The sequence below is a fragment of the Callorhinus ursinus genome, unplaced genomic scaffold, assembly GCF_003265705.2.
Source record: "Callorhinus ursinus isolate GAN/ISIS: 27379988/994484 unplaced genomic scaffold, GSC_fseal_2.0 scaffold68, whole genome shotgun sequence".
Taxonomy (NCBI): domain Eukaryota; kingdom Metazoa; phylum Chordata; class Mammalia; order Carnivora; family Otariidae; genus Callorhinus; species Callorhinus ursinus.
Genome location: NW_027397130.1, coordinates 3,020,907 through 3,048,166, shown reverse-complemented (window position 1 = coordinate 3,048,166; position 27,260 = coordinate 3,020,907). Strand labels below are relative to the sequence as shown.

The 27,260-nt window shown below is 56.0% G+C and overlaps 1 protein-coding gene across 6 annotated transcripts in view; it reads right to left on the bottom strand.

Moving 5' to 3' along the window:
- Positions 1–27,260, bottom strand: part of RBFOX3 (RNA binding fox-1 homolog 3) — a 406,019-nt gene that overhangs the window by 181,373 nt on the left and 197,386 nt on the right. For all 6 annotated transcript variants that reach the window (XM_073885941.1, XM_073885944.1, XM_073885939.1 and 3 more), the window contains exon 3: positions 1,080–1,195. The gene's annotated coding sequence lies outside the window, so the exon portion shown is untranslated. The remainder of the gene's footprint in view (positions 1–1,079; positions 1,196–27,260) is intronic.

The window sequence follows — 27,260 nt, the reverse complement described above, 5'->3', positions numbered from 1 at the left end:
CCCCACCGGAACCCCCCTTCCGCCCCCCCACCGGAACCCCCCTTCTGCCCCACCCCCCGGATGGCAGCTTTCCCCACTTGTGCCTCCACTGTCCAGCTCCTGGGAAGGCTGGAGACTTCTCTGACACTGGTCCTCAGGCCTGCCGGCCAGGCACTGCACCCCTCAACAGAGGGGGACAGGATGGGGTGGAGGGACCTTGCGCCCCTCTGGGCCCCGTCAGCCAGACTCTTGGGGAGTCTGGGACAGAGTCTGGCCCCAGGCCCTCTTACGGGAGTTTTCTTTCATATTTATTAACCCACTTTCTCTCTTGGCATTCGGAGCCACGAGGAAGCCTCAGCCAAGGCTATTAATAGGCGGAGGCCATCCCTGGGGAGGAGAATGAGCTCATACGTGCAGCACAGGTGCCAAAGCATAACAAAGGTCTCTGAGCCGGTCTAAATATAGGCTTCGGCCGTGTTGGGGAGCAGAGGGTGGGCCTCGGGGAGCTGAGCACCATCTGCCCTGTTGCCCCCCATCTCTACTCCTTGGGCAGAGCTTCTGGCAACCTGTACCAGAGCTGGGCCGTGCTGGGAAGAGACCCGGCTGTCATGTGAAGCCTCCACTCCAGGTCAGACCTGGTGGGAGACGCCAAGGAAGGGATTTGCAAAATGGCATGCAATATGAATGACTCCTGTAAACAGAGAGTTTAATAAAAAGGCAGTGAGGGAATTTATGGGCAACCCAAGGATGATTAAAATTATTTATCTACTTACCTCCCTTGCCAGCTGATCAGTCTATTAATTATCTATTATACACTCACTGATTTGCATTTTAGTGATGAGACTGAGTAAGAGCAGGTGAAAAACACGGACGGGTTCAGGAACCAAGTAGTGGGGGGCAGGGGGGAACCTTCTCTCTACCTACCACGGCTCCCCCAGCTGACGCCACGACACCACATTGCGGATACTGCCACCCAGAGGTGGGAGCTGCCCCGGCCCCCGGCCCACACCCTGGCCCCCGAGTGCCCCCCCACCCCGAGAAGCCCCAGCCCACGAACCAGCTCCAGGGGAGCAGAAAGTGCAATGTGAAGGGGCACGCACCTGTTTGCCAATGGACGGACGGACGGCTCCTGGGACAGGTTCCTGGCTGCAGGGGCCTGCAGACCAGCTCAAGGGAAAGTCTGGCAGGATCTTCCTTTGGCCGTTCTGACTTAATACTGCATTGAGAAAGAAAACACGAGAACAAAACCATTTTCAATCTCTGAACATCTGGAGTGCATCAGACGCACGCTCTCCCGCGCTCTTGATTAAAAATATCACAGGACAGAGCGTCATGGGAACAGCATCTTTTGAACGCTGCAGCCGAGGAAGCTTCGAGCTGGGAGAAGTTGTAACGAAGCATCCCTGCTCGCACCTCGAGGCTCCTAGCCACTCGCTGCTGTCCTGCAGTGAGACGCACAGTATTAGACCGGGCCCCAGGACCTGGGCGCGTGGGGGGGGGGGGGCGGGGCCCGTGGGGTCTGGCTGAAAACAAGCACAGGGACGGCAGGATGGCCCGTGTCACCTGACCCCAGCACCGGCCCCAGCGCTCCTCTGTAGTCAACAGAGCCTTGCTGGGAACAGGTCACCAGCATCACCCCCATTACCCGTCTGGGTTCCCCAGTACTGGGCCAGAGTCCGGGGGTGTGGGGCTGACCAGGACCTGCAGTCCCCACAGACCTTGCAGAGTTTATCTATGTTTAACCTCGCTCATCAAAACCTGAGCCAGCCAATTCCTTAAAACAAATCTCTTCTCTTTACCTACCCATGCATCCACCTATCATTCATCCATCCATCCATCCATCACCTATCTCTCTCTCTGTATCTCTCTATAGGTATAGATAGGTAGATCAGTAGATAGCCAGCTAGCTCCTACTGGTTCTGTTTCTCTGGAGAACCATGGCTGATTCAGCACCACTGGGGCCTCTCTGGATTGCACTTCTGGAGGAGCTGGGCCCTTCGATGGCACAGAAGGCACAGAGGAGGCAGTGAGGGGCCGGCCATCTCTGGGGAGCAAGGACTACGGGCTCATGAGAGCCCCGGGACGCATTGGCCCCAAGTCCCAGCCCAGCACCAGCTTCCTCTCGAGCCTCAGATCCACCCCTGCAGACAGAGCGGCACTCCCCGAGATTTGCGGGACAGTTGTCTCCATGCCCCGTCCTCTATGCCCCGCCCCACCCCCACCCCCAACTGGCTTCTCAGTCCCGATGATGTATCAATAACCGCAAAGCAAATGCCACAGTTAGCACTGCTACCGTACTGTGACTGACCGTTTTCAGAATCGACTCGCAGGGTTCTGTGTGTGCAGTGAGGTGGGGCCGTGTCCCTGAAGCCGAGGCAGCCCCCAGGAATTAGGCACCCCAGGAAAAGTCCCAGAGACAAAGAAGGAGTGCAGGAGAGAACCGAGCAGATCTTTAAGAAGGGGGACTGGAGATGCTCAGTGATACAGAGAACAGGCGGATTGAGTAGCATCCTGAGTCCAGGCTGGGTGACGAAGACACCAAAAGGCTCAGCCCGAGCACCTCTGCCAGGGACAGGGCTCGGCGGGCAGGGGGTGGACCACCCCCCGGAGGGCAGGGGCGATGGCAGCTGGCTCTCGGGTGACAGGACTCTTCCCGGGATGGGGACATGCCGCCCGTCCCAAGCAGCTCGCCAGGCTCAGGCCAGGAAACCCTCCAGCTCATGAACTTGAGATTTTATTGGCTTAATATAAACAGAGTCGTTGTCACTGCCGGTTCTCCTCGAGCCCAAGTAGGAGCACAGGCGAGGGTGGGTGTGCTCTGCTCCTGCTCCAGACTCGCTTGGGGAGGACCGGGCAGCAGGAGGGACAGGCTGGGGGCTTAGGACAATAAAAGCTCCCAGAACGTTCTTCCAGTGACCCTGGAGGCAAACAACTACGCGCTGGCACATGCTGGACCTGAGCCCAGGGAACCCGGCAGGGGGTGGCTTGTGACTGCCACCCTGTCCTTGCCCTTGTGTGGTGAGCCGCTGGGTGACTTGGTTTCCCCATCTGCGACGTGAGCTCTTTCATGGCTACGGCCCTCTTGCACAGCCCCAGGAAACCCCTCCGGAGCCCACTGTGGCAGGATCCTCGAGGGGGTAAGGTGGGTGTTCTCGCCCCAGGGGCTGGTTCAGCAAAGTGCCAGAGAGGGGACCCGAGCCTAGGTCTTGAGCCCAGCAGATGCCCCCAGACCAGGGGGCGCCCCTGCCCATTCTCCCACCTCCAGGAGCTACCCCGTGGCCAAATGTGAGTACCTCCAGCCTCGCTGCTAGTTGCCAGAGGTGAGGGGTCCCCACATTGCTTCTGGACCCCTAGTCCTGCCAGGATAGGCTGAGGGCTCAGACAGCCATGGAGCCTCGGAGGGCAGCAAGGGATCATGCCCCAAACACGACTGCTCAGCCTTCCACCACGGAGCCTGTGGGTCAGGATCGCTCGTGAAGTGGGGTCCATGCAATGGGGGCCCAACAAGAAAGTCCAAACACTGGTGAATGGTTTTCTTCCCCTCCCCCTCCCCCCTTCTCTCTTTCTCACAAGTACACGGGTTCCCCTTCTTGCCCTAAATCTTTCCGAGATACAGACTACTTTCCCAAGCAGGAGAGTCCAGCCTGCACACAGACGAAAGACACACAGGAGCCGGGGAATCAGATGTGGCCGGCTGCCATCCTTCTGTGCCCATGTGGACACGTGTGGACACACACGGACAAAGTGGCCATCTCTGGGCCAGTGAGGACAGCAGTGGCACAGGTAGGTCCCAGACACATCAGAGAGCCAGGGCCAGGATCTGGAACCTTCTGAGACCCAGCCACTCAGGGCCAGGTGCACACATGTCTCCCAGGTACGAGGAGACAGGCTCCAAGACCCGCTCGGCGGCATTCTCTGCATTATTGACGCTTTGCCAACAACCAAGGATCCACCAAGGAAAGGGCGGATGAAGACAAAGTGGCCGAGTCCTAAGGCAGGTTTCCATGCAGCAGAGAAAGAGAATGGATCGCAAACACACGTTAGTGGGAAGGAGCCACGGACACTCAACGCTGGATGAATAAAGCAGTTTCCAGAAAGATGTCACATATGTGTACTTTAAAACGATCCAGTTACTATTCACAGTCATGTGTGTACAAATGCTTTTTTCAAGGGACCAAAGTAGCAGACGTCGGATCCATGCGTGTGTGTCGGAGGGCAGGGGTGAGGCTGGGAGCGGTCAGAGGGGCCCTGACCTGTCTGCCCCACTTCCTTTCTTTTTGAAAAAGATAATGCAGTATAGCTACATGTTAACCATTTAATTACAGGTGTAGGAACAGAGATAATTTATTATATTTTGCCTTAATGACCAAAATTCTCCAAATTTTCTTTGAGGTGACTGTGGCTGGACTGTGAGCCCCTCGAGGGAGCAGGAGACCCTGATGACACAGAAGTGGCATGCAGCCTGCAGCCCAGTCCTTACACACTCCGCTCTCACAGAGTTGCCGGCAGCCCAGAGGGAGGACAGGTGCACGGGTAGCAGCACCATTCTGGAAGGAACCAGACCATCCCCTGACACCCTCCCTCCATTGAAAGGGCCATGAACTAGTCTAGAATCGTTTCTTCAACTGCCCACGGAGGTTTTCCTTACAAACAACCAGCCTGAGCAGACGGGAAGTCTGGTTTGCGTTCCAGTCGAGGACCGGGGCATGGGGTGGGAACCATGCACTGGAACATTCTAGACGCTAGACCACCGGCGCTCCCCTGGATGAAATGCAAGGGAAAGGCACAGTGCCCTGGGGCCCCAGGCAGTGATCTTCTGAGCAAAGCTTCCCCACACCGAGTCAGATGCCAGGAAGTTCTGGGAGTGGAAACGGCTTTCCCTGCCCCTGGCCAGCAGACATCTTCAAGCAGACAAGGCATCAGCCCACCACTCGTTTCCCCCAGCTGATGGGACTGTGGTTCTGCCACAGGCAGCTGACTCTTAGGTGCCTCGTGGGGGGTCTCCAGAGATGCTAGAGACAGGACCCTGCATGGCCAGAAACTCGTTCAAGGCAATTTCCCCCCAGAGCCACCCTCCGCCATCTACAGGGTGGCACTTTCTCCTATACGCAGGTCCTGCGTGGCTGGCGCACCTTCTCGAGCATGCCGTGGAAGGCAGATGTGCACCCAGCTCAAGCGTGCCACTGAGGGCAGATGTGTGCCCAGTCAGAGTGCCGTGGAGGACAGATGTGTGCCTGGCTTTGGTTTTGATCTCACACGGTTACACGTTCCGTGTTACAAGCTAATAAAAGCCGCATGATCAAATTCCAGGTCATTAGTCAAGGAAAGGGACCCCTCTGTGGTCGACAGCGACAGTTTCAAACCAATTAAAATAAGCCTGCCGTTTCTGCGGGCTGCCGTGTGCCCGCCACCCCGGAGGTCTCTGAGGGCCCATGCGCGCAATGAGCAAGATGCACGAAATGTTAATGGGGACGTTAAATGCCATGACGAGGGGATTCTGGTAAATAAGGCCACTCGGAAGAGGCTGGGGGAGACGTCTCCTGAGCTAACCCTGGAGGAAACTTCAATAAAAATGAGATTGGATTGAAAACAATGCACTCTGCAAGGGATGGGTCTGCTGGTAGAGCTGGGAGGTCGTTGCGGGAGGACAGTGATTTCATTTCCTATTTCCCTTTGCAGGCGTGTGTGCCCCCTGCCGCTGCTAGGGCCCACAGCACCCACTGAGCGGGCTGGGAGGACTGGGGTAGAGTTCGCCAAAGACACGCTGGAGCGGGCTGGGGTGGTGCTCAGAGGACGGGGGTGGGGTTCGCAGTGCTGGAGGATCGGGGGGCCGGGACAGAAGCAGGGGTGCTGGGGCTGAGAAGGTGCACAGGGCTCCCCGAGGACATGGCCGTGTGCGGAGTTCACAGTTGTCTGCTGGGTCCTGTTTCGGGAAGATCGAATGTCACCCGTGAAACAAATGGATGAGGTTTTGAGAGAACACGGCCCAGCGCCCAGGTCGGTGCTTAGGTGGAGCCCCGTGAGCAGGCTCTTGCCAGGGCTGTGTAGCTCTGTGTAGACTCAGCCCCAGTAGTGGGCAGCTCCACTGGACCAAGGCTGTAGCTGCTTCCTTTGCTCCCAGCCAGGACGCCCCCCCCCCCCCCCCCCCCCCCCGCTCACAGTTCTGCCCCAAGCAAGGGAAAGGAAAAGAAGGCACGGGGCCAGAGGGAATGCAGCGAGGCAGGGCTTGGAGGCCTGGACTTCCCAGCCTGGGGGCTCTTCCTCACACAGCCCCCACCTCCAAGGCCACCATGGCCCCCATCCCTGCGCACCTGCTTCCATAAGTCGAACTTAATAGTAAACCCTCTCCCAGCTAGGCTTGCCAGATTCAGCAAAGAGAACCACCGGATGTTTAGTTGAATTAGAAATTTCAGATAAACAACAAAAGATGTTTTATGTTTTTTAGTATAAGTATGTATCATGCAATATCATCCATCCCTGGATGGACTTCTACTGCCGATTATTCATGGTTTATCTAGAATTAGAATTTAACCAGGCACCCTGTATTTTTACTTGGCAACCCTAGGGGTCCGATTGCTCAGCATAAACACACACACACACACACACACACACACACACACACACACCCTTCAAAGAAAAGAAAGGAGCTGACGCTTCGGGAAGCCTGACTGGAGGCCTGGCACTTCCCCTCACTCCCTCCTTGAGACCCTCCGGCCCCCCATCTCTCCCACTGCGGCCCCCATCACACAAACAGAGAGACCGGGGCTCCTGGTTGTCGCCTGTCAAAGGCCGCATGGTCAGCACACAGCCTGGCTGAAAGGTAGACCCGGGTCTTTCCTGTTCCAAAGTCTGCACTCTTTCCACCAAACCAGACCCAATGCATCACATCTTAGATGTTTATTTCCCAACAAAATGGCCATAAGGAAGTTCATCTTGATTCTGTAGTCAAGACAGTGGACAGTGTTTGAGGCCCGGGCCCAGGTCCACGCCAACTTCGGAACAAGATGCTGTGGAGTCAGGGGACGAAGGCCTCTGGTCGGGGCTCAGCTGGGAGTGTGCGTGAGCGCGCTGGGCTTCCATTCACAGGGCTGGCAGTTCAGGTCCACCCCGCAGTGCTCTGCTGATGATCATGTCCTGAGCAAGCATGGAAAGCAAGGTGGTGTGTGTGGCAGGGTGTTCTTGAAAACAGGCCTTTTCTCTCCTGGACATCTAGAAGGGGACAGTATTTGTGCCTTTTTGGGCCAAAAAGGTAGACCCGAGATTGTCTGTAAACTGGCCAGGTGTCCCTGGCCTTTGATAACCCCTCACTGACTAGTTGCTACTCAGACAGTAGGCAGTTTAGACACTTGCTACATTAGAATTGCAATCTTAAGGGAAAAAAAATCACAATCTTTGAGGAGGCCAAGGCAAGTCCCAGGGTGACACGTCTCACCTACGTGGGCCACCCTCTTGGCGGGAAAGGAGACTGGATCTGCCCTTTACGTGGTAAGACTGTCGTCACGCCAGACACTAACCTCCGTGTCTTTAGTGGTTTCATGATTGTTCCATGGATGGAAGTTACACTTACTGCTGTGTCATTTCTAGAAATGTCATTTTTCCCTCCTCTTCCCCAAACAGTCTCACGGAAGGGACAACCTCCAGCACATCATTCGTCGGTCAGCCTTCATCCTGTGGACCCCTTGCTGGCTGTTGGCAAAGTTTGTGAGTAGACAGGACCTCCCGAGTGCGGTCAGCCGGAGCCCCTGCCTGGACGGCCAGTGGGGATCGGGGTGACCCAGCTGTCAGCTGCTGACCCAATGGCCACACAGACACTGCCTGGATTGAGGAAGCCAAAGGGAGGGGAGGAGGCTCGTGGGGGTCACCCAAAACTCTGACAGAGGGCAGCACCTGTCCACTGTCAGAATCCAGAAGCAAAAGTGCAGACAATACATGAGACGGGGAGGTCTGCTAAGCAAACAACCGTGAATGCCCGCTTATCCCCATAACCTCACCTCCACCTCCCCGTGTTCTTGGTGATGCAGTCTGAGCGTGAGCGTCGTGATGTTTTCATTATCTGCCTGATGGGGTTTTACTGGAGAAATCTGTGCCAAGAGTTGCATTTTGAAACTTCCCGTGTAAGGAGGGAAGGTGTGGCGGGGGGGGGGCGTGGGGGGGGGGGGGGGGGGGAGGGGAGCTGCTGCTGGATTTTGGCTCTTCTGGAGACAGCCCACTGTAAGGGGCTGATTCAATTACAGTCAGGTGGTTGTTTTTAGGTGACCTACTTCCCAGATTGTTTTCCTTGTGTTTCTTTTCTGCCACGAAGTTTTGACATATTGGAGCCAGGAAGGAAGAGAAGTCACACCGTGTCACCCAAAAGAGGAGGGAGCCCCAGGGCCCAGCAGCAGAAGGGAAGGGGAGAACCAGTGGGGGTGAGGAAGAAGCGCAGGAGAGGCTCTCCCTGGGGGCAGAGATGGACCAGTCCACCCCCCGCCCCCGCCAAACCCAGGCCAGCCCGGCTGAGCAGTGATTGCCCTGGACCCCTCTGCCCAGTTTCTGGGCACAATGCTGAAGATTTGCTCACTGAGGGACTGAGAGAGTCCCCTCCGAGAGCAGCCTGGGCTGGCGGGGGGTGTCCTGTGGTGCTGGGCCATCCGGGTGGCCAGTGACTCCTGAGACGCAGTCAGCTTCCTGAAGGCTGTGGTGGGCCTCCTTCCTGACCACTGCAAGTGTGGCTGCTGGAAGGCGTGCCTGGGATTCCCTCCCGCACCCGTCCCTCCCGGTGCTGACTCCAGCCCCTCGTCTGGGACCTGGCAGGACAAGGAGGGCACTGCTGGAAGCCCAGCCCATCACCGGGGCCAGCACCCCGGCCCCAGGCAGGGCCCTGTGTGCCTCGGTTGCCCAGCAGCACCCAGATCTTCCTGCTTGAAGAACAGACGTCTGATGCTTGTCCAGTCCCTTCTCCTGCCTTCAGGCGGGACCCTCTTTGTCCTCGGTTACGAGAACTCGTGCTATTTTTAAACACTTCCCAGCAAGGAGCTGTCCACGTCCTGCCTCTCTTGGCAAACCTTTCACATATTTAAGCACCCTCGCTGCCAGGAAGAGTCCTTCCTCTGATCTATCCTAAATCCTTCGCGACGAGCCAGGAGTTCATTCCCCACATCCTGCCGTCAGTGGGTTTGGAAGACAGCTGCTTGTCGCCCTGCGTGGAGCTGCCAACAGAGCCTTCGACATAAAAAATATCGTGCCTCACAGCTGCGACCTCCACCCGCCCATTCTGTGGGTGTGTGTCTCTCCCTCTAAAACCTTGGGACGGGATCGCTACTGCATGCAGCAGAAGAGGCTCTGAGGACCCGCCCATTCTCTGGACCACAGTCCAGCTCCAGCCGTCTCGAACAGCTAAGCGGAAAACGTACTCTTCAGGCTCCTGGGAAGCCACTTCTCCACACCTTCAGAGAATCGGGTGCATTCTCCCCTTCCAGCACAGTGGCTCCGAAACGTACCCAGTGGTGCAGCTGGGGGAGGCCATGTCCAGATGCCCTAGGGTCCCAGGGCAGGGAACCCCCACCGGCCAGCAGTGCCCACGGCCAATAGCCACGTGTCATGAAACTCTGCTCACTGATTTGAATGATGGCCTTTGTTTTCCAGATTCAAATGGGCTGAAAACCCAGGTGGGGTTTGAAATCGTACTGCACTCGAAGGAGGCACTGGGCCCAGGGCAGAGATGGACCCCAAATTCCCCTCTGCAAAGGTCCAGTGACCTTGGAGGCCCCACTCTCTGTCCTCCTGGTGTGAAATGCCAACTCCTCAATGTCAGGGACAGAAAGCAAACAAAAAGCCAGGACACTCTCTTGCTACTGCAGCAGGTTTTAGGGAGGGCCACACCACAGACCCCTGCCTCCTCCAGACCCCGTCCTGCCGCACCCAGTCGGCTGAGCGGGACTCACAGGTGCTTCGAGGCGCCGTGCTGTGTGTGGGCTCAATCATAGCCCTCGCCCTCAGAGAAGGGAAGCCAGAGGCAGGGGGAGGGCAAGGAGGAGCCGAGAAGGAAGAACAGAGCTACTGAGTGCGTACCGAGCGCAGAGGGGGACACGGGCATCTGGCAAAAAAGCAGAATCGTGAGCCTGACCCGAAGGAATCTATATTCTAACTCAGGAGCTAAAAACTTACCTTCTGCGACTTGTTCTCAACTTTACATGCATGTCTCTGATTGTTTTAAAAAGTGCAAAAGGTGGCACAAAAAACTGCTGGGGTAAGGAGAGGAGTGGGTTCAGAGGGAGAGATTACAGGGGTAGGCTGGCAAGGGCGGGATCCGAGCCGCGCTCTGGAAACAGCGATGGGGGCAGGGGCAGAACAAGGGGAGCACGCCCACCACAGAAGGGAGGGAGAGCATCTGCGAGCAGCCTGGTGGTAGAGCGGAGGCAAGGAGGTTATGGTCTCCCTGAGACCGTAATGCTGAAGGGCTGGGAAGAACGTGCCAAGCCATTAAATGAGATGGCATAGGCAGCGTGCCCAGGCAAGGCTCCCAGCACAGAGCCCTTAATAAAAGTTAGTTCGCCTCCTCTCTCTTGCCCACGTGGAGTGCACCCGATGGGGGGCCGTGGGTAGAAGAGACGAGGGCCTGGCTTCTAAGAGGAACTTGGTTTCCTGGGAAGGATGAAGCGTGTGTCATACAGCACGTGAAGGTGCTGGCCGCTGAGCGTGACGCCCCAGGGTTGGGGTGGAGAGGAGATGCATGCCGGTACCCAGCTGCCGAGACAGGGCATCCTACACAGGGCCCAAGGTGGGTGAAGCCCCCAACTGCACCTGCGTGCACACACACGTGTCTCCTGGAGACAGAGCATTCAGAGTTGTCTAGGGGGTCCCTCTCCTGGAAGCCCCCTCCCCACCTCTAGCGCCAACTGTATACGCAGCTCAGCTGCAAAGCCCCCACAGAGGCACTGGGTGTGGATAGCCAGCCCCACACTCACTGTCACAGGTGTCTGTCTGCAGGTAAGAACCCCTGAGGGTGGCTAGAGGGAGGGAGGGAGGGAGGGCAACCAGGTGGCCTGAGTTCGGTTTCCCGCAATCCCTTTCCTAGATGGGGGCTCAGGTCCCTCACCCTCAGTTATGCCCTGATCCCCTTGTCACTGGGATTAGAAATAACGTGTGTGGAAGGCACACAGCACAGGTACGTAAAAAGGTCTGCTGTGGGGGCGCCTGGGTGGCTCAGTCGTTGAGCATCTGCCTTCGGCTCAGGTCATGATCCCGGGGTCCTGGGATCGAGCCCCGCATCGGGCTCCCTGCTTGGCGGGAAGCCTGCTTCTCCCTCTCCCACTCCCCTGCTTGTTCCCTCTCTCACTGTCTCTCTCTCTCTCTGTCAAATAAATAAATAAAATCTTAAAAAAAAAAAAAAAAAAAAAGAAGGTCTGCTGTTGTTTTCTGTGATAGGCAGGTCTCGGTGAGAGAGAGCGGGCCGGGACGTCCTGAAGCGGCTCCATGGGTGCGGAGGGTCAATTTCTAGGAACCAGCATGTCTTGGTGTTTGTGTTCAGTCCCTGCTACTGCAGATGGATGCTCTCCCATGCTCACCGCGGGCCCCAGGGCAGTTTCCCCTGGGACAGAGACACGAGGGCTGCTTGGCAGGCGTCAACCGGGTGGTGAACTGGGTTCCGAAGCTCCACTTCCCTAATCTAGTTCGCTGGGGGCCGGGGAGGGCAGCACACTCTGCAGCTAGGAGAAGGGCGTGTGGCCACCGCACCTGCCAGCCCACCTGGACGCCCCTGCCAAGCCTCCCCGCCGCGGGCAGTTCACTCCTCACTGTCCTCCTGCGCTCCGGGCTGCCAGATGGCAGAGGCCGTCCCCCGGCTCAGTGCTCTCCTGCACCCACCAGAGATGCTGGTTTGCGGAGAGCTGGCGAGAGAGGCGTGCTGTGCCCGTGGCTGGCAGTGCACGGAGCGCTGCACCCACGCGAGCCCAAGCGAGCCTCCGTCAGCACACAGACGCAGGCTGAGAAGGGAGACTAATGGTTTAGACGGCCGGTTTGCTTTCAGGCTATATGCAAATCTTCAGGTGCCCATTTTGAGGAGGGGTTGAATCGCTCAAGTGCGTTCGAGGGAGGTTGCAGGGGGAGCCCAGCTTTCACTGGACCCCTCATGGAGGGTGGGTGGGACATGGCTTGCTTGTCACACAGCTCACCCATCCCCTACACCTCCCACCTACCAGGCGTTGGTAGGAGGGTCAGGCCCAGGACTGACGGGTGGTGGGCAGCATTCCTGGGTCCCTCTCAGGACCACCCTACAGGGACTTGGAAGAAGCTGGCTTTGGGGGCCCCTGTGGCCGTGACACCCAGGAGGCAGCAGCAGACTTCCTCTGCTTCCAGAGTGATCCGCCATGGGCCAGTGGCGGCCCTGGAGCTGGCTGACATCTGGTAAATGAGTGGAGGGCACGGCTTTAGCTTCCAGGGCACGCACGCTTTGCTCCAGGGGGACCCCGGGGGCCTGAAGAAGCCTCCGAGGTGAACTCCATTTCCAAGGGTTAGTGAGGAGGCACAGCCAGCACCAGGCTTTCTCCTTGGCAGCTCCCATTTCTTGGGGGAAGAGCGTGTGCTTTGCCTCCTGTCTTCTTGAAGGCAGCCCGTCCGGGGAGCACTTCTGTGGATGAACCTGCAGGTGTTTGCCTGTGACCCCTGGCTCTGCTGCTCTGAACACCTCCCCCATCTGCAGTTCAGAGGAGCCCGTTTCTGGGAGGAGGGCGGGAGGCCCCGGGAGTGGGGGTGTGAAGCGGGGGAGCAGGCAACCTTCCTACCACAGCGCAGCGATAACACACCACCCGGTGGAGCGAGGCCTGCACCTGTAGGAGGCAGCCTCTCATTCAGCACCGTCTAAGCCCAGCCTCACCTCCTCTGCCTCCGGACAGGGACAGAAGAGAGGGGAAGGCCAGGCGGCCATGAAGTGCTGCCCACACAGGCCAAGGTGGGGTAACAGTTCCCAGGGACTGCCCTCTGTCTGTGTTTTATGCAGAGAGAGAGGATGGGCCGGGGAGGGGAAGGCTCCCCATGTATCAAAGAAGATCTGTAGCAGATGCAGAGATGAGATACATCCATCACAATGGCTCTTTGTACACAATGTCGAAGCCTTTCAGTAATGCTGAGGCCTGAGCCACCGCCCTCCACTTCCAGCAACAGCACCCCTGCCCCCTTCCTGCTGTGTGTGAACCCGGCACGGGGGAGGAGCCAACGGAAGAAACTGAGTTGAACGAGAAATGGCCACAGGTGAGCGGTCTCTCTCAAGGAGAAAGAGTGATGGGCTTGTCACCAGGGATTCCACAGGTGAGTCTGGGAAGCCTGCTGGGTTGGGCTTTCCCAGACCGAACTGTGGTAGGAATTCAGGGGACAGCTTGGGCCACCTCTTCAAAAGATACGGCTTTAGTTAGCCTCAGAGGGACCTGTCTAGTGATCCCAGTAAGACTGTGGGGAATCTACTTATCCCTAAATGTCAACTACCCCGCCAACCAAACGTCCCCTTGACTTCAACACTCCCCTCATCTTTGGGATGGGGGCAGAGACGGGGCTCCTTACAAAGGTCACCGGGACCCACCCCTCCCTGGGATGCTACCACCTGCTGTCCCTCAAGATTAAAATAAAAATAAATAAATAGAACAACAAAAATGTACGTACAGCTATAGCAGTGCCTTTGCCCCCCACCCCCGACTTCTCTGCCTCCCTGCCTCGAGCTCCAACCTCTTGGATACTTATTGTTCATTCCCTCCTAAATCATTCCCGACGGCTGGACTGCTCACACTCCATCACAGGCAGAGGCTGTGTGGAGTCACCGTTCTGTTTAGCTTGCAGAAAAAGGAGCCTCGTAGGAAAAACCCACCCGGGAGCTGTCCAGGGCTGAACTTCGGCATGATGGACGATTATGGACCATCTGCACTTTCAGAGGGGGATGAATTTATGAGCGGGAGAGACAGCTAGAAGAGTGTCCATTACTATAACTCACGGCCCTCTTCAGAGATATTCTAATCAGGCGTCCTTTGCTCCTACTGAAAAGCCCAGGTTAAGAACTGGCAAGGGGGGAAATCAATTACTATTTCTGGGGTATGGGTTGCTGCCCCCCACCCCAAGCATGGCTATCAAAGGTGTTGGGGTAGGGGCATCAGGGGGCCAGGGGTGGGGCGGCTGGTGGAGGGACCCTGTGGCTGGAAAAGCACGTTCCCATCAGCATTTCCTGGTGCCCCGGTCACACCACCGCTCCTGACTTCTTGCAACCGGTGTCGAGAAGACAGGAGGTGCCAGAATGCCCCCCCCAACTCAGCCCCTGCACGGATCTAGTTGAGATTTACTGACAACCAAGAATCATGCAGAGGGATGCAGCAAAAAATATCTGGATTTTCCCAGTAGGCTATGCAGTTTGATATTTATGTGCGGAGAGGAGAGGAAAGGAGGGAACCTCAGTGGAACACCAGCCCCGGGGCAGGCGCTGAGCTGGATACCGTCTGTACATTGATTCACAGTAATCTTATTCCTATTTTATAGGCGAGAGAACTAAGGCCCATGGAGGCGCAGGACAGAGCCAGGTTTTCAGCCCAGGTCCATCCAACCCTTACCAGCCTGTTGCCTGCACCCAGAGGATACAGAACCTGCCCCTGCTTTCCCAGTGCCTCTCTCACAGGAAGGGCCCTCCTGGCATCCCCTAATCTGACCACAACCCTCTGTAACAGGTAAAACCAGGGATTTAAATTCCCATTTTAGGGCACCTGGGTGGCTCAGTTGGTTGGGCAACTGCCTTCAGCTCAGGTCATGATCCTGGAGTCCTGGGATTGAGTCCCACATTGGGATCCCAGCTCAGCGGGGAGTCTGCTTCTCCCTCTGACCCTCCTCCCTCTCATGCTCTCTGTCTCTCATTCTCTCTCTCAAAAAAATAAATAAAAAATCTTAAAAAAAAATAAATTCCCGTTTTAAAGATGAGGCAACTAAGGCCCAGAGAGGTTAAGTGGCTTTCTTGAGACCACACAGCTAACCAGCAGTCCACGTCTCCTGGCTCTGTGTTCAGCACCTGCTTGCTTGCCTTCCCAGGAGGCTGCTCTGAGCACGGCCACCCTGGAGAATTTCCTTCCCTGGGGACCTGGCCTCTTTCCGACTCTTGCTCTGTAATTCCCGATCTCCTCTCCCCGATTCCATCCCTTCCTGGGTCCACCCCCCTCTGGGAAGGTTGTCACCCAGCTCACCGGCAGAGTCCTTGAGAACTCAGCCCCGTGGACAAGCTCTAGGACTCTAACCAGATGGTGGAACTCAGGCAGTGAGAGACTGCCTCCTGCCAGGACCCTGCCATCCCCCAAGACGCCCAGCTCAGCATTAGTGACCCAGCTGCCGAGTGTTCTGGAGTCAGGCCTTAACTGGGACAAGATCAGGTTGCAGCTGAGAACAGCAAAAGTTCAGCGATTGCTCTTTTGTTGCTTTTATTTATTTTGATTAATCTTTTTTTTTTTTTTAACTACACTTCTACTTGCCTCACCCCGGGAGCTCACCTGTGGCTCCTCCACCTGGAAGAGCCTTCTGTCCTTGCCACTGCACCCTCTGCTAGTCACTCATTTGCTCTGTCCCCCGTTCATCCATGCAGACCGAGGACAGGACCCTACTCACACTGGGCAGCCAGGAGAGGCATTTTGCAGGAGGTCAGACCTGAGCTGAGCTGACTCATAAAGGGCATGGAAGGTAGTCAGTGAGGAAGGAGGGTGGGAGGGCTCTGCCTTGGGGACCAAACACGGGGGAGGGGGAGAGGTGGAGGGGGACCGTGGTATGCTGTCCATGTTTGGAGCGGGGAAGGGAAGGGGGGCTCAGCAGGGGATGAGGTCAGACTGGTGAGCAGGGAACCTGCCGGTGAGCGGCCCTTTCTTACACAGCCCCCCCCCCCGAGTCCTCTCGCCCTGCAGAGTCAGCCATGCTGCGGAGCACTGAGGGCACAGGGTCAGCCCCATGCGGGCCACACTGTCCCTCACAGCAAGTCTGACGGAGAGGGTCTGCCCCTGGGCCAGGGTGTCCAATAGGTGGTGTGACCAAGGAGACGGTCTATGCTGAGCTGTCCAGTGGTATAGCTTCTACGGCACGTGGGGTTTGTGAGCACTTGAAAGGTGGCCAGTGCGCCCAAAGAGTTGAATTTTTAATAGCATTTCATTTTAATTCACTGAAGTTTAAAGGGCCACGGTTTTCAATAGCCCACTTCTGGATGGTGAGCTGCCCAGAACAGCCTCAGGGTCTCACACTGCCTAACCCCATTAGGCACTGGCCGAGGGCAGGTGTTGACAAGACCCTCAAGTTCCAAAGCTTTGAAACCTGAGCAGGCTGCTGGTACCAAAGCCACGGAAGGGGGTACATTTTTCTGCAGCCTGAGACATTTGGCTTCCCTGTAAAAACAGCATTGACTTGATGAATGGCCAGTGCCTGCACTTTGAGAAATTAAATTCTTGGCTTGGACTGAGCAGCACAGGGATAACCGTGGCTGGCCAGGGACAGAGACGGGGGCGGGCCAGGGAGAGAGACAGGGCACCAGCAGGAGTCTAGGCAGAAGAGGGCTCAGGTTCTGGCCCTGGTGGGATGGGGAGGGGAGGGCAAGGTGGGCATAGAGCTGAATCAGTAGGTGCCCCAGGCACTTGCTGGAGGGGAGCAGGAAAGGAGCCACACAGCAGAGAGGGGGTGGGGGTGCTTGGCAGGACAGAGATCTGACCCACGCCCACCTATCATACCCCAGACCCTGGCCCCCCAGGCACCATCACCGCATGGAAAGGGTCTCTCCAGGGCCCATTCACACCAGCTCTGACCTTCCCACAGAGCTCTCCCCACCGCAGACACAGGAGGATTTATGGACCCCCATTATTTGCAGCCCAGCTCTGCTCTCCATGGAAACCAATTCCCCTCCTGCTTCATTATTACTATTATCTTCATTGATGCTTGATATAATGTCGTGTCCATTACGGCCACCCCAGGGGCTCCTGTGAAGGGCCGCTTCCCCAAACCCGTCCTCCACCCTGGCCGAACTCCCGCAGGTGGTCCTGTCCTCCTGTGGGGGGTGGGGGAGGAGAGGGCCTCATCCTCCGTGCCTCTTCTCACGCTGTAAAAATTACTGCCGACAATATTGTATGGTCACGCCATAAACTCAAATCACCTCGGAGAACTTCCTTCATTACCACTTCACTATATAATCCAGCAGTTACTCCAGACCTGGTGTCCTCTCCTCCTTCCCCTTGCAAGAAGGTTCGCAGGCCCCATGGGGGCTCTAAAGAACATCCTCTGGTCTGTGCCTCTCTCTCACAAAGCCCGGGAAGCCTGAGGCCACCCTGGCCCGGTGGCCGTCCCCCAGGTGTGTCTTTAGGAAACAGGGCATCAGAACCCTCCCACTGCTGTGCTAGATTCGGCCCCTTGCTGCAAGGCTCCGGCTACCGTCCCCCGCCTGTTCCTCTCCACTTGGTTCCCTCCTTTGAAGAAGTGGCAAGTGTGCTGTGTGGTTATGGGGGAGTCTGGCTCCTTCTCAGGCCTTCAGACCTGTCCGCCCTGACCTCTCCTCCTTACTTCCAGACTGGAGGAAATTGCTCATGCCAACAGTGTCTCCATTCCCACCTCTAAGTCAGAGCCTGAGGACCACCCCACCCACCTGTGCCCACCCCAGGGGAAGGAAGCCATGACTGTCCTCTGCTTCTGTAGCTACTGAGCAAAGTTGCCCTGAAAAATGGGCCATCAGATGAAGGCCAGAATGATGTGTGTGCATGTGTCTGCACAACTGTGTGCATGTATGTTCATGTGTGTGCATGTGTGTGCACACATGCACGTGTTCACCGCTCCCCACCTGAGGTCAACCCCACCCTGGGATGGGCGCCTTCTTCTCCCATCTCCCTGGTGCCCAACAGAGGGACCAGCAGGTGAAAGTAGAGTTCAGGGTATCACACCGGTTTTGCGGCTGGGCAGGGGTTTCACCCCCTGCCCTGGGTGGTTCTGGAATTGTCCTAGAACCACCAGGAAGGCCCCTCGGCTGTGCCTAGTTTTCCCCGCACAGATCCCAACTGTCCCAGCGCAGGGATGCTGTGGACCTTGAATCGTTTCCATAGATGCTTTAACTAGATGGGGGTGTTCGGGTTTGGAAGCACTTCTGCATCTCGCGGAGGTAGAATTTCAGGGCGGAAGAAGGTGCCTGGGAGTTGACCCACTTCTGTCTCCCTGCCCCCGACTCCGGCCAGTTCTTGTTCTCAGACCGGGGAGCCCGGCCCACGGCGGACATGCGGGCTTTTGGTCGTGGTCACGTGGTGGGTGCTGCCAGTCCACCTCACCCAGCACGCTCAAGTCCTTGCTGCCCCACAGGCAGAGGTCCAGGCAGAGGTATCACTCTCGGGGGGGGGGGGGGGCTGCGAGGTGCGCCCTACACCGGCCCCACAGGCCCAACACAGGTGACTCCACAGTTCTGGAGCCTGCCCTTTTCCTGGGACCCTGGAGGACCTCCCGCCTACAGCATGAGGCATCACGGTGCACCCCACGGAGCGTGATCACGGGGCCTTTTCACAAACTGCACAGTCTGATCCCCAAGGAGAGCAGAAGCTCCCGGAAGACAGGCCTGGTGCCACATTCTTTTCGGATGGACCTCGTGCTGCTGCCTGTCCCATTGTTCATGTGATTCTGCCTTGTTGGCGTGCTGGGGGTGAGACCACACACATCTCAGCCAAGGTCCCTCGTGGGCTTTGCAGGGAAGATCACAGGATCCCATTCCACTTTGACCATTTCTCCTAATGGCTGTGGAAGCCAGGAGGGTCCGGGCACACTGGGGGGAAGAGCTCCTGCAGGGTTCCGGGGCCAGCCCCTCGCAGCCTGGCCTGGTCCCCTCGGCAAGGACATCCGGCCCCCGACTGACAGTCCCTCCCCGCCATCTTGGATTGCTGTTTTCAGTTCCACCTCCGGTCTGAGCAATCACATGCCCAGATGGGGCTGTGGTTTGATGAGACGCCTGCCACTCGCCGGCAGCTCCGGGCGCTTCTGGCCCCCAGCCTGCAGCGGTCAAGGGGACGACGGTCACCGGAGGCCCGGAGCAGAACCAGCACCCTCCCGGTGGCCTGGCCCTGCCATCCCTCTGCCCCCAAGACCACCTCCTCATTCTCATCGGCTACTGTCTGGGTTTGAGTTCTGTCTCCAAACTGGAAATCAGTCCAGCCATTCAGGACTGGAATTTGAACCCTAGGAGGGGAAGGAGCCATTTGTAGCTCTTTTATTTTTTTGTGCTGCTGAGCAAAGCAGGGATCAGGCTGAGCACAGCTGTCAGGGAGGTGCTTTGCAATAAATCAATACGCTCCCCGGGTGGGGAGAGAAAAGGGAGTAAGTACGGAGCCCCAGGGTGCTGGGGACTGGGGAAAGAGTCCGGTTACGGGGTCTAATCTGAGCTCCTGAGTCAATAAGCTAAAACGGGGAGGGGGGAGGGGAGAAGGAATGAGCAAAGGGACAGAGACAGAGAGACAGCCAGAGATGGGGAGAGACACACAGAGAGACAGCAAGCCCTCCCAGGGCGGACAATGACTCCAGACACCCCATGAAGATGCGGCTGATCGCCTGACACCCTCAACAGGCCAGTGTCCATCAAGGAGTTCAGAAGCGTGTTTCCTCTTTTCCTAAAGTATTTTCATTTTTTAGGAAGTTGTCACCCTGGCTCTTCTCAACCCCAAGCCCACACGGGCCTCCCTGGGTATCGTGACCTGCAATGGCTTCACTTTCTTTTTGTTGCAGAGACACAGAACTGTTTAATTCTCGTCCTTAAATCAATACCTGGTGTCATGTCATCCAAAGCCATTATGTTGACACCAGAAAAAACCGCACGGAGCCCGAGCAGAGGCTACAGCAGAGGGAGGGGGAGAAGAATCATTGCTTAGGAGGCTGTGAGCAGGAGTCCTGCTCGGGACCATCCACCCTGAGCGTCGCCCGCTGGCTCTGCCCCCTCCTGGCTCCGGGACAGAAGAGGCCGGGCAGGGCGGGGAAGGCAGAAGAAGAAGAAAGATCCTTGTGGCAAGAGCATGCCGTGAGTCCCGAAGGTTTAGTCTGATAGCAAACAACTTCTCCCCCAAGACCACACCAAGCCTCCCTCTACCCCTTCTCCGACTCTGGCTGCTCAACCTGCCCCCTCACTGTCCCTGGTCCCGGGCTCCACCCCCTCATCCTGCAAGCACCCTCAGCTTCCACATCCTCGGGTGACCTCCCTCCTGGGACCTTCCCTCCCTCGCTGCCTCTTGAGTCTTCTGTCCGTCCTGCACCTCTGACCTTCATGCCATTCCCTGCTGTGAACTGAACCCTCGTGAAACATCCTGCAGCTAGGTCACCGGTGATCTCCTCACCGGCAAGCCCAGTGGCCAACCGTCAGGCCTGCCCCGTCTCTCTTCTCTGGCACCTTGACCAGTCGACCGTGCAGCCCTTGATGGGTCTTCCCACCATCATCCTGTTTCTGCCCATCACCCCTTCCCCAGGGGCCCATCCTTTCCCATACCTTCAACCACGTCCTGAATCACAACTTTCCCCCAGGACCTCTTTCCTCTCTCCCAAGATCCATGTTGTCAGTTTCCCAAGAGACACGCCCAAGGTGACCTCATCCACACTTGATTCTCCCCACCCCCCAGCATCCCTGTCCGGGCAACAGCATCACCGCCCTCATGGCATCTGGACTACAAGCTTGTGTCGCTCTAACGTCTACCTTCTCCCTTCTCCTCACGCTCAGGGGTTTCTGGGACTGCTGGTGCCACCGCCTCTTTGTTCTCTGTCTAGGCATCCTCGCTGCTCTGGCATGGTGCCTGGCATCTTGGAAGAGCATCTTCAGTGGTCAGATTCCATACCCACTGCTTGAAAATCTCCAGTGCCTCCCCATTACATACAGATGGGCCTCTTAACTTCTGGGGTACCCTGAAGAGACCTCTACCTAGACAAAGGCACGTCCATACACAGACACTAAGTTTTTGCAATCATTTCAGGAGGCTTATGAAACCAATGGGAACCCATCTGTTAAGGACTAAGAGCTCTCCAGACAAGCTTCAAGACCATCACAATCTGACCCCAACACATCTTTCCAGCCTTGATTTCCTCATCTGTGAAAGGGGAGCAACAGCGGACTCACCTCAGGGGGTGTCTGCGAGCTTAAAGACGCATGCACGTAAACCACGCACAGAACTGTGCCCCATGTAGCAGCACGCGTGCTGTCTCTTACCAGCCCTCCCAGCCCACCCTACAGACACACCAGACTTCCTCCAACAGGCTGGGCTCCTTTGACCCACCGAGCCTTGGACATTTCCATCCATATAGAATATTCTCTGCTGGTGAGCTCTCACTTGTCCTGCAAACTGGCTCAGGTGTTACCTCCTCTCTGGGGGCTTCCTGGGCTCCAGCGGAGGCTGATGGCTGGTCCCCCCTCAGGGCTCCCAGGGTTCCCGGTGCCATGCCGTATCTGCTCTGTGTCCAGCTGCTATAACGGAGGAATGGATGGGGCAGCCCCTCCTCGAGTAGACCGGGGTCCTGGAGGCTGGGGCAGGCTGGGTCTAGGTTCTCTTCTTCCTGGGTCATAGGGCCCAGCACATAGTAGGTATGCAATACATGTATGCTTCATTTATGAACAAAATAGATGGAGACTCCTATTTGTGACCAAGGGGAGGTGCTGAGGATAGACTCCGGCGTGGGGGGTACTGCATGTGATTTCCCTCTCACCCTGATGGGGGCCTAGATGTAAGCTAGTGTGTGTGTGTGTGTGTGTGTGTGTGTGTGTATGTTCACATGCATGGTTTCACCTCAATATATGCCAGGCCCTGGGCCAAGCACTGAGTTTGTATCATGTCACTGGCCCCCACACCAACCCACAGCAGACGCTAGTAGCATCACCCTCGCCTTACAGTGCAGACCGAGGCTCGAGAGGTGACACCCCGGTCAGATGTAACTCAGGACACCAACCAGTGCCTCGTCTCCAGTACCAGCCGCCCCGCCAATGGAATGTCCGCATGCACAGGCTCCTGTCCACTACCGTCCAGGGCACAGAGCCCCGACCCTCCCAGCTCCGGCTCTTGCCTCCTGCTCCCGAGTTACCTCCAGTGAGGTCAGGCACTGCGCCTGCTTTCCCCCGACTCTGCGCACCTGTGCTCACGCTCACAGGACCCCATCCTCACTTGCAATCCCCTCTTTCCGGCATGTGCTCCTGCCCTCTCTTTGTCCAAGTCTCAGACCCCCCGAAACTCCCCTGATTGCCACAGACTCAGCAATCCCACCATTCCTGAACCCCACACGGCCTGCAGCACATGCCTGGAACTTAGATTTTTCTGTCCAGTATTGGGGTTTTCCAGAAATCCTGTCCAGGTTCTCACTTACACTATTCAACTGGTTCTTAGAGAAAAGATGAGACTCTTGATTTCTCACACCTGCTGATCTCCCTGCACCACATCATGGTGACACCTTCCTCCCCATCACTCTTATCTGTGAGTTCAGACAGTGTCACATCCATTCCTCCATTTTGTTCCACAACATCTCCTTCTGTTTTTTTAAATCCCAGCTTTCAGACAGGGCAATTGAGGTTCTAAACACTGAAGTCCCCTGTCCAGCCACCGGTGGAGACACAACAGCACAGGGGCCTCACACTCGGGTCTCCGGGCTCCCAAGGGCAGAATCTCTCCTCTGAAGGGGAGACCCCCAGCCCTATCCTCTCTCCTCCAAGTTGGCCCTTTGCCGTTGCACACAGAACAGTCTGAATCCCACACCCCTCTTCCTCCCAGCCCAGCCGGGCCCCAACCCGGCTCCCCCAAGAGGCAGCTCATGCAGCAGGACCTCGACAGGGATGTGGCTCTGAACGAGGAGACACATGTAATGAATAATAATGGAGAATTCTCTGGGGCTTTGGGGCTTTTATTGGCGGCTGATGGCCTTCAGGAGGCAATTAAAAAGGTGCAATAAAAGAGTGAAGAGCTCGTATTTCAACAGTCTTGGCTCTCACACCACAGGGAAGAACTGCATCATCCCAGTGCCTCCCGAGATCAGGCTCAGGGCTAGAACTTTTATAGGGAAGACTGCTTACTTGGCAAAAAATGAGTAACAGCTGGGACAGAGCCACAGGTCCTAAGGAGCTTCCCTTCAGCATCCCTGGTTATATCAGGAACCCACCCCCTCCACTGCTCCAAGGCTCGCGGTGCAGAATCCTGGACAGCCCATCCACAGCTGGGCATCTACACCCTGGTGCACTTGAATTGCAGTATATGCCTTCACGTGTTCCTGTGCACACATGCATTTTCAAGAAAAGTCATTCATAAATTAGATGAAGAACATGCACTTGATCTTACTGGACTTATGTATTCCCTCTTGCACGCACACACACACACACACACACGTGCACACACTTACTCACAGCCCACCTCTAAAAGAAAAGAAACTGGCAAATACGTACGCCACCTGGCTAAATTTTCACATCTCTTTCACGTGTTTGCTGGCACAGCGGCCCTCCAGACAGTCTGGGATGGAGTGGAAGGAAGTGGGGTTCTTACAATGCCAGGGGGCAGCCCGGGAGCTGTCCATGGTGCTGCAGCGAGCAAAGAGACTATCAGACAGGAAGAGTATTATGACACTTCCATCACTGTAGTTTGTGAAATTTCTCTCCTTCCGCAGAATTTCAGGGAGATTGTGGTGAGAGGGAGAAAAGCCCCCGTGAAACAGCTTTTCCAGAGTCTGGTCTGGGTCCATCGTAACTCAGCCCCTAGATCCCCACCCCCACTGTGACGTCCCTACAGACTCGTTTACTTAAGAGGTGCTCTCCATCTGCACTGGTTTTCAGCTGACTGTCCTCACTGGAGAGGTCTGAATGCACCACTGAGGAGTGGAACTCATGAATATACTACTCAGCTTCCTTTCTGGAATTAAAATTGCTACACACGTCCCTAAGCATTTCAGTACCATCAAGCGCAAAGGAGACTGAGGTGTGTTTAGCTTTTACGTTTTGGAGGACACCTTTCTGCATGACTGTAACTTTTCCCGTGAGTCCTGGATACAAATAAAAAGCAAGCTAAAACTCACTGTGTACCTCTCCTACTTTCCCTCTGCTTAGCCCATAGGTTATTACAAGGTTTTAGTTATATGGCTTCTAGAACATTTAGAAAACCCATGGGTCTAGGGCAGCAACTCTCAGAGCGAGGTCCCTGGACCAACAGCACCAGCATCACCTGGGAACTTGCTAGGATCACAGGTCCTCCCCAGTGCTGCTCAGACTTGAGTGGCACCAGCATCCCCTGGGAGGCTGGTTAAACCTCAGACTGCTGAGCACCCCCCCCCCGCCCCTGCAGAGTTTCTAATTCCGTAGGTCTGCGGTGGGGTCTGAGATTTTCCAGATGGTTCTGAGGCTGCCAGTCTGGGCACCAGGCCATAAGAAGCACAGTCCCAGGCGGACAGAACGCAAGTGTTGGCCTGAAAGCTGGGGCCTGGGTCCTGGTTTTGGCCCGTACTCTGTTCCACCTCAGACAAGTCACTCAAGTATCTTACCCTCCAGTGAACGATTTTTCACGCATGAAATGAGCGGATTGAATTGGGAGAGCGTGAGGGTCCTCTCCATCACCGACGGCCTACAATTCTAGACATCACTGAAACGGAGCAGTTGTGAGTGCCGGGCCCCACAGCGAGAGATGAAGTAGAACCCGTTTTACCATGCCCCGTCCTTCCACTGGCTTCATACCCCCTGTCCCTGCAGATGCTAAGCTTTTGAACCCACCAGGATCCACGTTAGGAGCCAAGCAGCAAGCAGCGGTACACGCACAATCCCACTCTCCCAGAAATGAAATCTTATCTTTGCATCTTTCTGCCCGGGGCAGGTCTCACTGGGGTGGAGCCTGATCTGCCCTCCACACCCTGACCGTTCAGAGTTGGTGTGAAGATGACACGGTCTCCCTTTCCCACTCCCCACCCCCCACCCCCCCCCCACCAGCTGGATGGGACATGTGACTGCATCTGGGAAGGGACACACGTGTTTGATGAGGATGTGATTAGTGGTGCGTCAGGACGCAGGCCTAGCACTCAGAAACCGGGAAGACGCCGGTGCTCATGGCTTTCCATGATGGCCTGACTCTGATGAATGGGGAAAAGCAAACAAGGGAAAGAAAAAGATGAAAGCATCTGTAATGAACATCTGGATTCTGCTGATAGCCCTATGAGCAGACTCCTCAGAGTCAGTGTGCCAGGGAGGGCGGGGGAAGGTGTATTTATAAACAACTGCAATATTTAAATGCAAAAAAGTGCCCCAAACACCGCAACTTCCTGCTCGGAAACCTTTCCAAATGGCAAAGCACCGGCTTCAGTTCTGTGTCTACACTGCAGAGAAACAGGCGCACACCGGCAGGCAGGCGCTGGACGCCAACGAGCAGAACGCCAGCCTCTTGGTTTTGGCAGGTGGCTCCCCCACAGGAGTCATTTAAAGAAAGGATTAAAGGTATCTCTGTTTCTGTGGATGTGCTTCCAGGCCAGCACGGCTAACACACAAGCATGTGCATCACACAGTCACGCACACGGGAACGCAGGTATGTGCCCAGCTACACACATGGGGATTCAGGTGTGTGCTCCTCTAATGCGTGTGCATGCACAGAAACGTCCAAAGAAAAATTCACCTATTTGCAACCTACTTTTCTTTTGCAGCTTGTTTTTTTTAGCCTCTTTATACCATTCGGCACCAAGCCCCCTCCACGGTTTCTCATTATTAATAAGTCTGTCTGTAAGTTCTACCCTCCTCCTGTGTATCTAATGCCCCTTAGGAGGAGTTGCTCCTGTGGTCCAGTGATTATGGCCAAGTGGCAGGGTGAGGAGCAGGGGCTGGGTGTGGACAGTGCACCTCTCTCTGCCCTGGCCCATCCCCCGGCCATCCTGTGGGCTGCCTGAGCCGTGCAGACGGAGCATTAAGGATCCCCTATCTCTGCAGGAGAAGCGGCCGCTGCACCTCGGGGCGTGGGGGCCGCAGCTCAGGATGGAAGCAGCCGCTTCCTTGATTCCTCTTTGGGTTCCGGGCTCTTTGCATAATGGTCTTAATAGGAAGAGGAGTGGAGGGCCTGTCTGCTCTCATAAGCGATGCTCCCCTGAAAGCCCCCAGCCCAGGCTACGGGAAAAACGATTTGCAGCCCGTGGCTCCTAATGTATGGAAATATCTGTATCAGTGCATGCAGGTGACATCTTAATATGAAAAGATGTGAAAGAAATGGAATTCATTTGGAAAATTTCGCCCGTGGTCCCTAGATCTGGGGAGAGGGTATCCTCAGCGCTCGGCCACCACCCCGGCAGCCCGGTGAGGGGGTGGCTTTGCAAACCTGTCACCAGGTGTTAGAGGCAGAGAGCCCTGCGCTTCCCTAACCTGATGTGCAGCTCGTCTGTGGGGCTCTTGCTTTATCAGTTTTTATTTCTTGTAATATTCATCACACTGGTTTATTTATGGGGCCCTCGTTGGGAAGTTATTTTTCAGGCCTGGTGAATAAAACATTAGCCTTTGCGGCTTGTCAGGGTGACTGCCATTCCTCTGATGTCAACCTGACGAACCGCCTTTTCTTTTTTCCCCGACGACCGCACTTTTAGAGAAATTTATTTGTATTTTGTTGGGCATTTGTTGTTGTTTTTTTCTTCTCCTTTCAGCTGGTGGATGTTGGTCAGAGTTGGACTCTTTTTCTCTACTGATTAAGTGCTGGAGGCTTCACTTGCGCGGAAAGGTCCGTTCCCTCCCCTAATCCCCCATCCCTGCCCTCAGCAGTGGGCAGTGTGCAGGAGGCTAACCCTGGCACTTGTGGGCCAATGAACAAGAGACCTCAGTCTGTGCAGAAAGGGTCAGAGGCCGACCAGGAGGAACCACCCCCCCACCAGGAGGGCACGCCGACCTGGCCGTGTGTAAAGCCACTGGGGGGGTGGTGCAGTCTAAAATCCCAATGAGAGTCACAGAGAAGAAAATCCCAATACATTTAAAATAAATAAAAGCTAAATATGGCTTAAAGCAAACTCCAGCTAAGAAAATCCACACTTACAATCAAGGAAACTTAGGAAAAAACAATTCTCTTTAGAACAGGATTGGCATCACACTTCTCCAGGAAAATGCTTCTGCGTGCATTTATTTTTTTTATTTTTACTTTTTTAAAGATTATTTATTTATTTATTTGACAGAGAGAGACACAGCAAGAGAGGGAACACAAGCAGGGGGAGTGGGAGAGGGAGAGGCAGGCTTCCCACTGAGCAGGGAGCCCGATGCGGGGCCCGATCCCAGGACCCTGGGATCATGACCTGGGCCGAAGGCAGATGCTTAATGACTGAGCCACCCAGGTGCCCCTTCT